The sequence below is a fragment of the Lygodium microphyllum genome, chromosome 29 (assembly GCF_053477565.2).
Source record: "Lygodium microphyllum isolate KBCC chromosome 29, Lygodium_microphyllum_v1.1.10, whole genome shotgun sequence".
Lineage (NCBI taxonomy): Eukaryota > Viridiplantae > Streptophyta > Polypodiopsida > Schizaeales > Lygodiaceae > Lygodium > Lygodium microphyllum.
The window spans coordinates 15,284,862-15,300,878 of record NC_141163.1 but is presented as its reverse complement, the minus strand read 5'-3'; the positions used below and the strand labels follow the sequence as shown (position 1 = coordinate 15,300,878).

The 16,017-nt window shown below is 40.0% G+C and overlaps 1 non-coding gene and 2 pseudogenes across 1 annotated transcript; all 3 read right to left on the bottom strand.

Annotated features, from left to right (window-relative positions):
* Positions 1-3,730: 3,730 nt before the first annotated feature.
* On the bottom strand, positions 3,731-5,241 carry LOC148010409 (25S ribosomal RNA; annotated as a pseudogene).
* Positions 5,242-9,777: 4,536 nt separating this feature from the next.
* On the bottom strand, positions 9,778-10,576 carry LOC148010408 (25S ribosomal RNA; annotated as a pseudogene; the record flags this gene model as incomplete).
* Positions 10,577-11,634: 1,058 nt separating this feature from the next.
* Positions 11,635-11,788, bottom strand: LOC148010407 (5.8S ribosomal RNA). Its single transcript, XR_015689628.1, has one exon. It is a non-coding gene; the product is annotated as a 5.8S ribosomal RNA (ribosomal RNA).
* Between the last annotated feature and the right edge of the window lie 4,229 nt (positions 11,789-16,017).

Genomic DNA, 16,017 nt, shown 5'->3' with positions numbered 1-16,017 from the left:
TGGCATGCTCGTTTGGGGCATATGTCTCTTAAATGAATGAAAATGCTATGTGTTTTGCAGTATCTTCCGCCTTTTGACTCTTTGCATTTTGATTCTTGTGATCGTTGTTTGTATGGCAGGGAGACTAGAAATATGCATAAAAAGTCTGGTAAGAAACGCATGGGTGAGCCCATGGCTCTTGTGCACTCAGATGTATGTGGGCCCATGCCCTATCACTTGGTGGGGCAAAGTACTTTGTTACTTTCATAGATGATTACTCACGTAAGGTTTGGCCTTATCCCATAAAGAGAAAATCCGATGTGTTAGACACATTTTAGCATTGGCTTGCATTGGCAGAAAACCAGTCTGGGAAAAGACTAAAATGCCTAAGGTCAGATAATGGGGGTGAGTATGTATCCCGGGCTTTTGAGCAGTTTTGTGATGAGCGGGGTATTAAGCGTTAGTTGATCGCCCCTTACACCCCACCCTAGAATGGTATGGCTGAACGCATGAATAGGACCATTTAAGAAAGGGTCCGTAGCATGCTTAGCCAGGCTAGCTTACTGCAACACTTTTGGGCTGAGGCAGTTGCTACTGTAGTGCATCTCATTAACAGGTCGCCTAGCAGTGGCATTGACTTTGAGGTTGCTGAGGAGGTATGGGCAGGCAAGCCCCCTCTTATGATCATTTGTGTGTCTTTGGATGTGAGACATTCTTCCATGTGCCCAAGGACAAACGCAACAAGTTGGATCCTAAAAGTGTCAAATGCATTTTCATTGGCTATGGAGATATAGGAGAGATGGGTTACCATCCATGGGATCCACAAGTGCGGAAAGTGATCCACAGCCATGATGTCATCTTTCATGAGGAGAAAATGCATATGCAGCCTGAGAAAGTGGTTGAGGTACACAGAGTTATCTTTCACAAGGAGCCACCTACTCTTGTTCAGCCTGCTCCATGGCCAGCTAGACAGCATGCAACATCTCTTGATGCTCATGGCCGAGATGCTAGACATGTTGATGTTAGTGTCAGTTAGGCAGTGGAGCCTGGATTGAGGCATTCTACTAGAGATAGACAACCTCTTGATAGTTTTACACCCTCTATGGATTATATACTGGTTACAGATGTAGGAGAGCCTCTCACTTATGATGAGGCTATGCGCAGGGGTGATTGTCACTCTTGGGAGAGGGCTATGCAGTCTGAGCTTGACTCATTGCATAAGAATCAGACTTGGGATTTGGTTTCCTTGCCTCATGTAAGAAGGCTTTGCCATGCAAGTGGGTGTACAAACTGAAAAGTACCCCTGGACGCCCCAAGATGACATACAAGGCTCGATTGGTTACTAAGGGTTTTAAGCAGGTGCATGGTGTTGACTTTGATAAAGTCTTTTCTACTGTGGTCAAGATGACCACCCTACGCTTAGTCTTGGCCTTGGTTGCACAGCTTGACCTTGACTTGTACCAAATGGATGTCAAGACAGCTTTTTTACATGGGGACTTGCATGATGAGATTTACATGGAGTAGCCTAAGGGCTTTGCCAACCTTGGTAGGGAACACCTATTATGCAAGCTAAAGAAGAGTCTATATGGCTTGAAGCAAGCACATAAGGAATGGTACCATAAGTTTGATGCATTCATGCAGTCACAGGGCTATAGCCACAGTGCTATAGATCCATACTTGTACATGAAGAAAGCCCATGACAGTTCTTTACTGATTTTGGTACTCTACGTGGATGATATGCTTTTAGCAAGGACAACTCATGAGGAGGTAGATGCTCTTAAGTATCAGCTCAAGAAGATCTTTGAGATGAAAGATCTGGGACATGCCTCTCATATACTTGGTATGCACATTATGTGCGATCGATCTCACAGACTACTCTATCTGTCACAGAGGGAGTACATTCATAAATTCCTTTAGCGCTTCCGCTGCAGGATGTTAAGTTGATTGGCTATCCATTACCTTCTCATGTAAAGGTTTCACAAGCCGATTGTCCATAGACAGATGAACAAAGGGCCAAGATGGCCAAGATTCCCTATGCATAAGATGTGGGCAGTCTTATGTATGCCATGATAGCCACCCATCTAGACATTGCTTTTGTAATTGGGGTTGTGGCACCTTTTATGGCTACACCTAGCAAGAAACATTGGCTTGCCGTGAAGGGTATCATGAGGTACCTGAAGGGCACAATAGATATGTGTCTTTGTTATGGTAGCCAGGATACAGGAGTCATGGGGAACACTGACTTTGATTATGTAGGACATGTAGTTAGTAGAAAGTCCACCTCTGGCTATGAGTTCACTTATGCTGGTGGGGCTATCTCTTGGATGTCCAGGGATTACTGACCTTGGTATGACAGGTGCTATGCCTACACTCCATTCGGATTCTATGAGTGCCATTCAATTGGCCAAGAATTTGGTCATCCATGCGAAGATGAAACATACTGAGGTGAGGTATCACTTCATTCATGAGGTCGTTAAGATTCTAATTGAGCAGAATCTTGCAGACTTGCTCATGAAGAGCCTCAATACCGAGCGCTTTGCCCATCAATCTCCCTTTCATTGTGAGATCATAAATTTGTGCTTTCACACTGCCTAATTGAGTCATTAGCTCAAGAAGAGTGGTTGGCTCAAATGATAAAGACTCCTCTCCTCTAAGACTTTCTCCTTTCTCTTGTGTGCCTCTCCCTTTTCTGCCAAGATCTATGCTATCTATTAAGAGATCGATTAGTCATTCTTATGTAAGACCTCCTCAAAGGAAGCCCTAATTGCTCTTTCATGTTCTTCTTGGCTTTGCTTATTTTTTGCCTCTAGTTTTCTCCACTCTTTCATCGATCTTTTCTTTTTATATTTGACAATCATTCACTACTCTTGCACTTTTCCTTTATCCAACTCTCTTGATGATGACAAGTTAAGATATGTTAGTGGCTCTTGTGATCATAGTGGCATGGTGTGCTTAGGAAGCCAAAGGTATGTGTAGCCTTGATAATACCATTGGGTGCATTGGAGGGCCTTGGAAACCTACTGGCAGGGTGTTGTTTGCAGTCTGAGACATGACTTACTACATGTTCATCAAGAGCTAGTAGGGGTCTTCATACATTTGATTCTTACATGGTAGGTGAGCTAGGATTTGGGGTGGGATCAAGGCTATTGAGTGTTGGTGCGCACTCACCATTGGTTTTGAGCTTGCATGGTTAGCAATTTCAATAGGAGTCCACTTCAAATAAAAGATTAAGTCATAGAATCCATGCCATGGAGGACTTGGAATGCTGTTGCATGCCATATATGACATGGAGGGCGAGCATTCGTGTGAAGAGAACCCTGCACACAAAGAGGCAATGACATACAAAAGATTAAGTCATAGAAACCGTACCATGGAGGGCACATGCCCACGGTATGCCATGCCATTCATGCCATAGAGGGTGTGTGTCCATATGAAGATAACCTCGTGCACATAGAGGTGATGTACAAAATATCGGAGCCATAGAATCCATGCAATGGATGAAGGACTTGGAATGTTGTGGGGTGCCACAACGGGCCAACAACATGAGGCAAGACAAGTGCAAAAACCATAGAAACCCAAGCGAGCGAAGGCAAGGAAAGGGAAGAAGGCACAAGGTGAAGAGAAGCCCATCAAACCACCTACATGAGCTAGGTTAGATTGAGTGCATGGTGTGAATGAGGACTTAGCGGCATGCCATGACACACAAGGACCAAGGCCAAGAAAACCCCGCCAAATCGAGTGGAAGGGAAACAAATCAGTGTGGTGGTAGGTTGAATCTTAGTGGATTGTAGCAACAATAAGGCTACTCTACTACTTACAATACCCAACCCCATATTTAAGTCGTCTTCAAAGGATTCATCTCCTTGATCATTTTGGAATTTCCATTTAGAGTCCTCAAGGAAACCACTTTCGGTGCTTGGAGGGAGACCCTTGACACATGCTCTTAGGGACGCACAAGCACCCCTACTATCAGTTAGGTAACAACTGGTGGGTAACAACCGGGGTAGGTAGAGAGTGCCTTGTCTAGCATGGATTCTGACTTAGAGGTGTTAAGTCATAATCCTACATATGGTAGCTTCGTGCCACTAGCTTTTCAACTAGGCGCAATGACTAATTATGAATCAATGGTTCCTCTCATACTAAGTTGAATTACTATTGCAATATTTCTCATAACTAGGGTAAAACTAACTTGTCTCACGATGGTCTAAACCCGGCTTCATGTTCCCTATTGGTGGGTGAACAATCCAACACTTGGCGAATTTTGCTTTGCAATGATGGGAAGAGTCGACATCAAAGGATCAAAAAGTAATGTTGCTATGAATGCTCGGCTATTACAAGCCAGTTATCCCTATCGTAACTTTTTTGAAACCACTAGCTTCAAATTTCAAAACACTAAAGGATCAATGTGCCATGCTTTCTTAGTTTGTATCTGTATTAAAAATCAAAATCAAATGAGCTCTTACACTTTTGTTCCACATGAGATTTCTGTTCTAGTTGAGCTCATCTTAGGACATCTGCATTATCTTTTAACAGATGTGCCATCTGCATTATCTTTTAATAGATGTGCCATCTGCATTATCTTTTAACAGATGTGCCATCCCATCCAAACTCCCCACTTGATAATGTCTTTCACCTAGATCGGCACACAATCGCACCTTAAGATCAAAAGCAGGGGCGAGCCCTACCTCCACCTCACGGAGTAAGTAAAATAATGCTAAAAGTAGTGGTGTTTCACTTGCGTCAAAGGCTTCCACTTATTCTATACCTCTCAAAACTTTTGATAGATAGTAGTTAGGGATAGTGGGAATCTCATTAATCCATTCATGCACATCATTAATTAGATTACAAGGCATTTGGCTACCTTAAGAGAGTCATAGTTACTCTTGTCATTTACTCATGCTTGGTTGAATTTCTTCACTTTGACATTCAGAGCACTAGGTAGAAATCACATTGTGTCAACATCCCCAGGGACCATCGTAATACTTTGTTTTAATTAAATAGTTGGACTCCCCTTGTCTATACCAGTTTTGAGATGGTTGTTCACTACCTAGGGAGGGACGCCTTTTGGGAGGGATGATGTTCTGCCTCCATCACCTGATCAACATGCACAGGTTTGCCCTCGCCACTGCTGGGGCAACTCAGGCAGACCCTCAAAAGCCTTTGAGGTAAAAAAGCTGACCCCTAGACCTAGCCCTTGGAGCCAATCCTTTCCTTGAAGTTATGGATCCGTTTTGATGAATTCCCTTATCTACATTGTTCTATGGACTAGAGGTGTTCACCTTGGAGACTTGATGTGGTTATGAGTATGACCAGGCATGATCGGCATTCGCTCCCCCAAATTTTCACAGGCCATTAGGGGCGCACTAGACACTGTGAGATGTGCAGTGCTTTACTAATCATTGGACCCTATCTCTGGGTGATCCGATTTCGAGGTGGGTGGGTTGTTAAAAAGAACAAAGAATTGTTCTCATGGTCAATGTCGACGTCTTTGAATTTGATCATGTTGTCATTTACTACCACGTCCTCGTTTAGGAATATTAACCCGATTCCCTTTTGATGAGTAGCACGCATTGTGTCCTTGATGCCAAGAGGCATATTCCACGGTGGATCCTGTGAGGTTTTGTGGTGGTTTTTGTAAAACTATATTTATTTGCCGGGGCTCATACACAAGGTGGATTCCTTGTGTGAGAAGTTGACAGGGATGCTTGTCCTTTTCACGCGTCATGTTAATTTAATGTGCATGTGGGTGACTCCATAGTGGGTGATTTTACAAAATACATATTTAAATTAATGGACATTTATGAGTTTAGAGTGCACTCGTATTAAATTAAGGTTAGGACAGAGTTCCAACCTATTTATTTATTTTGTAGCTGAAGACTACTAGGTATTCACTTTTGTCGGTTTAATTTTATTATTTTCTAACAATTGTGAATGCTTCAGTTAATGTGTAGAGCAGGCGGTAGTGGTATTGGGAAGCACTGGGCGATAGAATGTATTCAAAATATTTAGAAGAAATTATCATTTTTGATGGATGCACGTCTTATTATTAAAGGCATGATGCTAATATTTATTTAGGCGCGCTTATTTATTGAAGCACTTGATAAATATTTATTATTTTGTATACGCATGGGCTCATGGTTTCAATATTTCATTATTGGACATTGTATTTGGACACAGCCCGCCTTTTGGGCCACCCAACCACTTTATTCTTTATTTGGACAAAAGCAAACACAAAAGCTAAAGCATGCTTATTGTAAAATTTGGGCTATTTTTTAGCTTTGAGATGAATAAATTTATAAATACATGCCTTGTGAAGCACTCACACAAGGCATGAGGGGGAGATTGTACCCAATTGGTCTTTTTACCTCATGGCGTGCAAGTCTATCTTCTTGTTTTTTTTTAGCTTAAATAAAGTAGAGTTCTTTGTTCTTGGGGACCTTTCGGCGAGCGCTACGTATGCATCCAGCATCCGATTTGTGCATTAGTGGTATCAGAGCGAAGCTGAGATCAAGGGCTTCCAATTGCTTACCATCTCGCACGAAGGCAAAGCTCCTAGAACGAACGGGCTCTACAGGTGACGAATTGTCAATACTAGCGTGTTCTTGGCAGTGAAGAACCCCCTAATGTGCTGTCACATTGCGAAGGACTACTTCTAAAGCTTCTTCATCAACACATTTTTTCCTTAGAGTAACAAAGAAGAGAGATAAGTCAATTTAAGCTTAAAAGCTTAATAAGCTTTAAAAAGAATCTTATTTCCATAATTCCAAGCAATTGTGGCGGCAGCATGTCCTAGATTGTGTCGAATGCCAACGTCCTCTCGTCCTGGCCATTTGTTGACGATTTGCATAAGCTTTAAGTTCAAAAGCTTAATACTAAGCTTAATTAAAGCTTAGAAGTTTTATTAATAACCTCCTACATAGTGGTTGTTCCCATTACTATATTCTCAATTCTTCCTAGTAGTCACTGATGCTAGTGGATCTGGAATAGGAGCTATCCTTATGCAAGATTCACATCCCATAGCCTACTCTAGCTGCAAACTTAAACCATATGAACTCAAGTATTCTACCTATGATAAGGAATTGCTAGATGTAGTGTGACAAGCTTTACATCAATGGAAACACTATTTAATAGGATCTGAATTCATGATCAAAACTGACCAACAAAGTATCAAACATCTCCTTAGTCAGCCATAAATTTCTAACCATCATATTAAATGGGCCGCTTTTATTCAAAATTTTCATCCACTTATCCAATACAAACATGGAAAAGAGAATCTTGTTGCCGATGCCTTAAGTAGAAGACCAAGTATCCATAATAACTTTGTTATATCTTTTGATTCCCTTATCCCTATGAAAGATACCTATGACCAAGACCTTAGTTTTCATGCTAATCGGAATACATTAGTTGTGAATAACTGGATTCCAATAGATTCATTGTCTTATACTAATGGATTTATGTTTTATGAGAAAAGGTTGTGTGTAACTATTCCATTTCGATCATTTGTGTTGCACAAAATTCATTGTCCCCCATATCAAGGTCATAGAGGTATTATTTCTACTTTGCGTACATTGGTTGAAGATTTTTATTGGCCACAAATGGAATCCAATGTTTCTAACTTTGTATCTGAGTGTTTAATTTGTCAAAGAATTAAGCAATACCATGGTAAGAAATATGGTTTATTAATGCCTTTATCAATTCTTGAATGACCATGGGAACATATTTCAATGGATTTTATTACTGGTTTGTCTAACACCCAAGCTAATCATGATATGATTTGGACTATTGTAGATCAATTTAGCAAACAAGCATATTTCATTCCATGCAAGAAAACATTAACTGCATCTCAAGCTACTCAATTGTTTTTGAAAACTATTTTCACTAACCATGGTTTGCCAAAAGTTATTATTTCTTATCATGATTCTAGATTCTGCAATAATTTTTGGACTACTTTGTTTGCTAATTTAGGTACAAAGATTGATTTCTCATCTGCATTTCATCCCGAAACAAATGGGCAAATAGAAGCTACTAACAATACAATTTTAGATTTTTTATGTGCATACACAATTTCAAAACCACAAACATGGGATACACACTTGCATTTACTTTTGTTTGCATACAATAATACATCACATACAACTACACAGAAAGCACATTTTGAAATCATTTATAGACATAGATTACCTACACTTGTTACATCATTGTCAAACAAAATTAAAGCTCCTCATGATAATGCCAATATGCATGCTACAATTTTTGCTGAAGTCAAACACATGATTGCGAAAGCCCAGCAATTATACATTAAACAAGCTAATAATAAAAGAAAAGCTATGAGTTTCAATGTTGATGATTATGTTTGGTTATGCATGAAAAGAGAAGATTACAAAGTGTTGAGAAACATCCTGTTGTTAAGTTAGCCCCTAGATTTTATGGACCTTTCAAAATCATTCACAAAATCAATGACAATACATTTAAATTAGAATTACCCCAACATTGGAAAATTCACCATATTTTTCATATCAGTTTGTTATGACCTTTTAGAGGCCAATTACATGTTCACCCTGTCTATAAAAACTCTTCTTTGTTAGAAGAAGAAACTGAAATCCTTGAACCCGAAACTATTCTAGACACTAACTTTATGACCACTAGAACTGGTCGTAGATACTCTAGATATTTGGTTAAGTTTAAAAATCATGTTAAAGAGACCCAATGGATGCACGCCCGTAATTTAAGTGTTTATCCCTCACTGGTCGCTCCACATTGAGCTAATATCAATTGAGGACAATTACTATCCCACCCCGGGGGTATGATGCCAGGAGGCATATTCCATGGTGGATTCCATGAGATTTCGTAGTAAAACTATATTTATTTTTTGAGGCTTATACACAAGGTGGATTCCTTGTGCGAGAAGTTGATGGGGACACCTGTCATTTCCAGATGTCATGTTAATTTAATGTGCATGTGGGTGACTCCATAGCGGGTGATTCCGCAAAATACATATTTAAATTAATGGATGTTTATGAGTTTAGAGTGCACTTGTGTTAAATTAAGGTTAGGATAGAGCTCCAACCTATTTATTTATTTTGTAGCTGAAGACTACTAGGTATTCACTTTTTTCGATTTAATTTTATTATTTTTTAATAATTGTGAATGCTTCAGTTGATGTGTAGAGCAGGCGACGATGGCATTGGGAAGCACTAGGTGATAGTGTGTATTCAAATTATTTAGAAGAAATTATCATTTTTGATGAGTGCACGTCTTATTATTAAAGGCGTGGCACTAATGTTTATTTATTCCTGCTTATTTATTAAAGCACTTGACAAATATTGCGCATGGGCGTACGGTTTAAATATTTAAATATTGGTTATTATATTTGGGCACAGCCCGACTTTTGGGCCGCCCAACCACTTTATTCTTTATTTGAACAAAAGCAAACACAAAAGTTAAAGCATGCTTATGGTAAAATTTGGGCTATTTTTGAGCTTTGAGATAGTAAATTTATAAATACATGCCTTATGAAGCGCTCACACAAGGCATGGGGGGAGATTGTACACAATTGGTCTTTTTACCTCATGTCATGCAAGTCTATCTTCTTGTTTTTTTTAAGCTTAAAGTAGAGTTCTTTATTCTTGGGGACCTTTCGGCGCTCGCTATGTATACATCTACCATCCGATTTGTGCACCAGTCCTTGACACACAACTACCTCATCTCTTAAGATCGACTAATGCATTTCTAATTGTTGTTCAGATGGAATATTTCTCCACATACTTCAAATTTCTCACTTGATATTTGGTACTATCACCAAGATTTGCACTGGGGGTTGTTTCACTCAAGCTCATGCCTAGAGTTGCATCACGATCCCCACACCCTCCTACTCATCAGGGCTTCACACTTGCTTTGATGGCTAGGTATATAGGTCATGTGCTTCAGCGCCATTCATTTTTTAGGCTAGTTGATTTGGCAAGTGAGTTGTTACACACTCTGTAGCGGATTTCGACTTCCATGACCACCGTCTTGCTATCTTAATCAATTAATACCCTTAATGGGATCTAGGTTAGCGTGCAGAGTTTGGGCACCATAACCCAACTTTTAATTCATCCTACATCACCAAGTCTGCTTACCAAAAATAGCCCACTTAAAGATCACATTCTGCACTGAGGTTCAATAGAGAAACCCTAGTCACTTACCTATTTAAAGTTTGAGAATAGGTCGAGGGTGTTTCACCCCCAATGCCTCTAATCATTTGCTTTACCTGATAAAAATATGAGTAGCTCTAGCTATACTGAGGGAAACTTTGGAGGGAACCAGCGACTAGATGGTTCAATTAGTCTTTTGCCCCTATACCACCCAGGTTTGACAATTGATTTGCATGACAGTATCACTACGAGCCTCCACTAGAGTTTCCTCTAGCTTCTGCCTACTCAAGCATAGTTCACCATCTTTCGAGTCCCAGCAGGTATACTTCCACTCAAACCATTCATAGAAGATCATGGTCCGAATCCACGGTGCACCCTATAAAGGGAATCCCATTTGTTAGTTTCCTTACGCCTTCATGGGTTTGCCACCTACTACTAGCCTATGTACATGTTAGACTCATTGGCCTATGTTTCAAGATGGATTGGATGGAAGTCCCAAAGCACCAATGTCCCAAGTGTGCAAGTGTAGAGCTTGCCACAAGTGGTTCATGCTTCGTTCCTCAATTGACATGATGGCATGGACGAGCCATCTAAAGCCCCAGCTCTTGTCTCGTCATGCCAACCCATGCTAACCAACACCTTAGGTCGAGCAATGGACTAGTTCATTCTATTCCACATTCGAGTGAGGCACACCCGCCGGCCTCCATTCGCTTCCCTCCCTAGCAATTTCAAGCACTCTTTAACTCTCTTTTCAAAGTCATTTTCAACTTTCCCTCGTTGAGCAATGGACTAGTTTGCACCATTCCACATCCAACTGGGGTACACCCGCGGCCTCCATTTGCTTCCTTCCCAGCAAGTTCAAGCACTTTTTAACTCTCTTTTCAAAGTCATTTTCATCTTTCCCTTGTGGTACTTGTTCACTATCGATCTCTTGCCCATATTTAGCCTTGGATGGAATTCACAACCCACTTTTAGGGTTGCATTCCCAAATAGGTATCGATGGCATCTCTTGGAGCGACAGGGTCTAAGTTGTTGACAAGGCTCTCACCCTCTCTGATGCCCCTTTCTAGGGGGACTTGGGCTCAATCCATCATAGAGGACACCTCTCCCAACTGCAATTCACATGGCAAAGTCACATGATTTCCAAGCTAGGCTCTTTTCAATTCGCCCATCACCACTGCTAGTTAGGGAAATTTTGGTTAGATTCTTTCCCTTCGCTGAGTGATATGCTTAAACTCAGCAAGTAGCCTTGCTTGTTTTGAGGTCCAAGTTGTGTTTTGGGCTATCGAGCACAAGCCTCAACTCTAAAGAGCCCAATTTGACATGTGTACCTTAGAAGCACTCGTAAATAGCCACCACCTCAATGAGGAGACAAACCATCCTTGCGGAGCAACATCACTATATGGTGCTACTAGTACATTTCAACCAACCACAACATACCTAACACTCTAAGAGAGAGAAATGGCATAGATGACTAATTCCCCCCTCCCCCAAAGAAAGGGGGAGGGTGTGGGGGAGTTAGGGATGCTCAAGCAGGCATGCCCTTGGATGAACCATGAGTGCAAGTTGCATTCAAAGACTCAATGATTCATGAAATTCTACAATTCACACTATGTATCACATTTCACTATATTCTTCATCATTGCGAGAGCTAAGATATCCATTTGTTGAGAATCATTGTGCTTTGTTTTTTGATCCCCTTGAGGGGAGGAATCTTAGATAAAAGAAGTTTTCTTAAGTTCCTCTTGCCACCCTTGTGTGTGGGGAGGCACAAAAGGTTTATCAAGGTAGCGGCATGCCCGAATTGGCACGACGATGGAGGGGGATCACCTCGAGCAAGGGAGAGAGGTCAAAGGCGTCCCTCCTTCCTCCTCCACCTGCATGGTCATGAGACAACACCAAAGCATAGACTCGCCTATTATTGCCTAACTCTAATGAGGTAAGAGATGATGCTAATCATGCCTTCGTAATCCCTCACAAACATTCCATTGTTTGGATTGTTCTCATGGGTGTGTGTCAATGATCCTTCTGCATGTTCACCTATTGAAACCTTGTTACAAAATTTCCTACCAAAATGATAGGGCTTAATGAACTTCTCACAACATCATTGGTGGTGAACCATCACCGCAATCCAAAAACTTCACTGTACAATTCAATCGGTAGGACGATGGGCGATGTGTACAAAGGGTAGGGATGTAGTCAACATGAGTTGATGACTCACTCTTACTAAGGAATTCCTTGTTGACGATCAATAATTGCAATGATCTATCCCCATCATGATGAAAATTTGAAAGATTACCTAGACCTCTCGGCCCAAGTGGTAAACTCATTGAATTCATTAGTGTAGCACGCGTGCAGCCCAGAACATCTAAGGGCATCATAGATTTGTTATTGCCTCAAACTTCCATGGCCTAGATGGCCATAGTCCCTCTACGAAGCTGGCCATGAAGAGGATTCTTCGTGTAACTAGTTATTGGCAAGTTGAGATCTTGTTCGTTAATAGAATTAACCAAACAAATCACTCCACCAACTAAGAACAACCATGCACCACCACCCATAGAATTAAGAAAGAGCTTTCAATGTGTCAATCCTTACTATGTCTAGACCTGGTAAGTTTCCCCGTGTTGAGTCAAATTAAGCCACAAGATCCACTCCCGATAGTGCTCTTCCAACCACATATAGAGGTAAGCGAGTGGAATTATAATGTCATCCTTAGACCCCAGGCTTTTGATAGTGTCTACTCAAATATTTACATTCCTAGAAAGAAGACTAATTGAGGGTTGATGGGTGAGTTGTGTGTATCTTCATTTGTTCATACCAAGTTTGCTCAGTCTCACCATGATGGATTGTATGGAATCATTGGGTTCCTTCATGCCTCGAAACTTAAGTTTTTGTTTATTTTCTTTAATTGGGGGTATAGCAATATGAGACCACATTTCTCAAAGGATCACTATACCTAATATCTTTATCAAACCAATCCCTCTATCGAGCTTTCTCACCAAGCATGGCATGTTTAAACTAATTGTGTTTTAGTCAATCATTCAAGTTTTGTAAGTCATTCGGTCCAAGCTTTTGTTATTTCCTAGCATTTTTATACTGTGATACAAAGACTCGAGATAAAGAACTTAAGTAGCATAACCACATCAGCCCCTTTGTCATGACACTACGTATTCACTTAGTAAAAACTTATGAGTTTCAATCAAATGCTAGGATTTCATCCCCATACGTCATGAGATGTGTTTATTAGTTTGATAAATAGAGTTGTTTATATCCTATCCAGTGTATGTTGGGTAAATTAGAGTCAATTTTCAAGTCCAAATAAGAATTCAAGTATATAGGGAATTCAAGGAGACCAAAATAATGGAGAATAATTGTCCTAGGACCTTCTAGGGTATTTACATGACGTAATAGGAGTATGATAGAGTATGTTAAGACTTGCCAAGAGAAAGCTAGTGTATTTCAAGTGATACTTAAGCTAGTTCTCATGTCTAAAGTAGTGAACCAAGTGGGAAAGGTGTTCAAGACATTTTAGGAGTCCAAAGAAGTGACTAGGGGACCAATTGAAAATAGAGAGTGCCCAAGATTAAGGTTGGGCAAAGTGAAGAAAAGTAGAGGTTGCACTAAAAATAGGGTCTACTCATGACAATTGAGAGCACCATGATGTTGCATTTTTACTACATCAAAGCTTAAGGAAAAGCAAGAACAAGAAGGGAAGCAATGCCCACTTCAATTTGGAAGGAAAAACTTAGTGTTTTGAAGGAAAGAAAGCAAGCCATACATTGGATTATCATTATCTCTATTAAGAGAGCATTTAGAAGGGTGAATAGAGGGTTCAAAATAGAGATATTATTGCTGTAGTAACCAAAATTGTAGGGCTAAACTAAAATTTTCCCAGCAGTCAAGTGATTTGGCTTAGATCTAGATGGCTTTCTTTCAAAAAGGCTTGCTCGAGTAAAAATAATTTCAAAAAAGATTTTTATTATTGAATACCTACTAACGTAGTTGAGTCTTGATAGTGAAAAGAAAAGTCTTTTATTAGGGAATTCAAGAGTTTTTGGGCTGAATAGTATTTGAGTGGCTATATGCATCATCCAAGTTGAATAGTGTGCGAGTGGCTATATGCATCATTCGATCTCTTTAGAGTGATCTAAAAGCATTTTTTTGAGAAAAAAACTTTATAATATTGGTATAAGCTCCTTTTGGGTTGAGATAAGACTCTAAGCTATTGTCTTAGGAGGAGTTTTGTTTAAGCTATTGACTTGGATGCAAAGTTTCTTGGCTGAGGTTATTCAATTATATAGAGAAGAGTTTATTAATCATTGCAGTGTATTGCATGGAATTCTTGTTAAGAGAACTCATTAGAGTTTTCTTTAATTTGTTTCACATAATTTCTTGATTCTCTTTCCCTCCCTACTCTTTGCATCTCTTCTATCCTAAACCCTCTAGTTAGGCCCTCAACCCTACACGCTCAGACATTGGTGAACCTGACATGAAGGCCATCGGAAGGATTGCAAACATGGGAGATTCATGAATTTTTGGTTGTTCTACATGAACTAGTACTGATATGAGACATGTGCTATTGCTACTATTGTGGCAACAACACTCAAGACAACAATACTCTGATAAGCTTAATAGTATGATCATAAATGCTTTGCATGCAGTTGAGCATGAACCAAAGAAGTTTAATGGTCATAATGTATCGGCTTATTTGTAGGTGTGTGCAACAAAAATAGGAATTTTTTGGGTTCCACAATATGCATGGACTTCTTACTTTTTCTCATCTTGCCATGTAGGCATTGAAAGATCGACTTGTAGCTTTGTATAAGAAAGATTCAAATGGACTAAATTTACAAAAAGCTCTAAGACAAGAGTTTTTTCTTGAAGATACTGGTTTGGTCACATGCATGACATTTATAGAATGGGTTGAAAGACCCAAAAAAGGTATTGTAGTAGCTACCGCTTTATCGTGAGAATTTGAGAACCAGTATGCATAGGTGGATGTTGTTGTAGCAAGCCTTAGAAGGTTTAAAAAATTGCATTATTTTTGAAAGGCTTGCAGGAAAAATTGAGGGACTTTTTGGGAGATGAGACAATGGAAAAATTGCTATATATTAAGTAGTTGCATGTATCAGAAGTTGTGAATATGATTGTTACGAAAGAATGAATGAAATTAAGATTGGGTGCATGGGCTATGCATGTTGCCTTTGGCAAGCACTAGAAATTGCAACTAAGCCATCTATTTCTATTACTATTCCTCTAGTTATGCATGTTGGTACAATTGTAAAAGAGGAGATTTTGGATGAGATAATGAAGGGAATGTGTGATCTTCAATTGAAGTTTATGAAATTGGATGAAAATGTGGAAGAAAGGGGCTAGGTGATAGCTCTAAAACCTACCTAGGAGGGGTCTATACACATGGTGTAACAGCCCTCGGCATGAGAGATGGAATTATGTGTCTTATCATGATGCATAAACTAGAAATTTGATCTTTTGGCAGGATGGTAAGATCCATTCAAGAGAGACATGTTTATCTCTTTAGCCAAACTTTGGCAAATGTAGTATGTAGAAGGGACTTGAGGAATTGGTAGCAAGAAATGCATTTGCAGCCATAGATGCCATCACATATAATTTACAGATTGAGAAATCTCTTGGTTCTATTCGTACATGCATGGCTAACACAAAGTTTGAAGTATCGTCATGGGCTTTAGATTGTGCAAAAAAGGAAAAGACTTCTAAGGCTCAATGTCATGTGTTGACCAAAATATATGGAGTTTGATAGATTGGGTGTGGGAGCTTCTTGCTTGACGACAAAGACCCACTACAACTGCCATGATTCTCCTACTTTCTACTAGGGCAAGGCATTTGGCTAGGTCCTTGACTCTTCCAAGGTTCCTCTCTTCCTAGG